We start from the raw sequence: 2,601 nt of genomic DNA, 5'->3' as shown, positions 1-2,601 counted from the left end.
TTAATTTTACTTTTTAAATATTTACCTAGTTAAAAATTTTGCTTTATAATTTTTTTCTTTAAAATACTGTGGATTTTTATACTGTTTTCTCACATAGTTTTTTATTTTATAAAATTATATTTATTAATTTTATTCCTTTTTAATATTTTATTTTTGTAATTTTTTTAAAAAAATATTATTGATTGTTACAATATCTCTCTGCATGGTTTTTTTATTTCTCAGAAATTATTTTTTATATATATATTTTTTATATTAAACTAGTTAAAAATTATAATTACAATATATGATAAAAGCATTATGATTTTCCTTGCAAATTACTGTAGATTGCTATGATGTTTTTTTCTACATGGTTTTTTTTGTTTTGTTATATTTTTTTCTAAAATTATCTTTATCAATTTTATTTTTTAAATATTAAGCTGATTAAGAATTACAATTACAAATAAATACAAGTTTTTTCTCACAAAATATTATGGATTGATACAGTTTTTCCACACATAGTTTTTTTTTCCAGTTTCTTTTGTGTTTTTATTTTTTATAATATTTTTTTCCAAAATTATCTTCATTATTTTTTTTAAAATATTAAGTTGGTTTTAATTTAAATTTGTAATAAATTTTAATCATATGGGGAAAGTATTGAAGCTTTACTTACAAAACATTTTAGATTGCTACAATGTCTCTTTATATGGTTTTTTTTCTTAAATTATTTTTTAAAATTATCTTTTTTAATTTTATTTTTTTAATATTGAGCTATTTGAGAATTACAATTACAAGTCATTGCAAATAACGCTAAATCATGTAGGGAAGCATTGTAACTTTTATCACAAAACATTGTGAATTGCTACAGTGTTTTCAACATAATTTTTTTCTCTTTTTTCTTTTTTTTTTCTAAAATTATCTTTGTTGATTTTTTTTAATATTGAGTTGATTAAGAATTTAGTTTTATAATTTTTTTCTTTAAAATACTGTTAATTGTTTCACTGTTTTTCCATATGATTTTTTTATGATTTTTTCTAAAATTATCTTGATTGATTGTTTTTTTGAATACTGAGTTGATTAAAAATTATAATTACAATAAAGCTAAATTATATAAGAAAAGGGTTGTAATTTTTCTTACAAAACATTGTAAATTACTATAATATTTCTCTAAATGGTTATTTTATTTTATTGGGAAAAGTAGTGTACTTTTTCTCACAAAACATTATCAATTGCTACAATGTTTCTTCTTATGAATTTTTTTTCTTCCAAAATTATCTTTGTTGTTTTTTTTTAATATTAAGTTGGTAAAAAATTTAACTTTGTAATTTTTTTTACTTTTTATTAACAAAAAAATCAAATCATATAACGAAAATACTATATCTTTCTTCACAGGATATTATAGATTTTAATCTTTAAATTTTTTATCACAATACAACTTTTTTTTTGTCATAAAATATTTATTTTATTATATTTTTAATTTTTTTATTTATATAATATTAATTTAAAATTATAATACTATCAGATATATTTATTTTATAATTATGCGAAAACTCGCTGGCATGTCATCTCATTATTTCTATACCTCATTTATCTTGAAGATAAAAGTCTCACTTTTAGTTTAGTGGGGACTTCTATGACATTATCAAAAGACATGATTGTCGGAAGGCAATAGCTAAGAAGAGGCTAGGAAGCACAAGACGAACAAAATACTGAAAATCACATGGATATATGAGTTGGGAAGTTGCTATAAATACAAAGAGCTTCTTGAACACGGCCCCCAATGATTCAATAAACCAATAATCAACTCATTAGTAAACAACGTGCCAGCATGAAAACCGTGTTTAAAAAACTGAGTTCAGTGTTAAATATAAAGATCTAAATGATTCAAGTGCCAGCGTTTGTGGAAGTTGTAGTTTCAGAAACTAACAATCGTACAATGATTATACATAAGAATCGAAGTTTCATTTTATTATATGTGATGAGTTCTAAAATTTAAGATATTTAAAAATAAAGTTAACCTGTTGAATAATTAATTAATATTTTAATTTAAATAATTTGATTTATTTTTTTAAATAAAATAATTGTTAACTAAATATGAAAAATTATAATAATTAATAACTAATAGTATCTAATAAACTAAGATAGTTAGTACTTGTAACAAATCTCATTTGATAAATATAAAAACTCTTAAATACTTAAAATAGCATCTTTATAAAAAAAATTATGATAATGTTTTAGACATATAAGCATTAAAAATATATATGTTTAAAATATTAAAAATAAAAAAAATTTCTATTTTGAATTTGAAGAATTTATAATATATTTATAGCATAAAAATATTATTTTTTATGAAAAAAAGGTGTTAAAATATAATTTTATTATTATAATATTTTAAATTATATTTTAATTAAAATAATAAATATTAAATTAGCATAAAATATTAAAAAAATTACTTGTAGTTATAAAAACATTCTTAATCTCTTTGTTTCTGTATTTTAAAAGTATTTTTAAAAAAATTAATTTTTTTTATTTTTTATTAATTTTAAATTTATATATTTTTAATATTTTCAAATTATTTTGATGTGTTAATATTAAAAATAATTTTTAAAAAATATTATTAATATA

The sequence above is a fragment of the Populus euphratica genome, unplaced genomic scaffold (assembly GCF_000495115.2).
Source record: "Populus euphratica unplaced genomic scaffold, PopEup_1.0 scaffold185.1, whole genome shotgun sequence".
Classification (NCBI taxonomy): domain Eukaryota; kingdom Viridiplantae; phylum Streptophyta; class Magnoliopsida; order Malpighiales; family Salicaceae; genus Populus; species Populus euphratica.
This window is presented reverse-complemented; position numbering follows the sequence as displayed.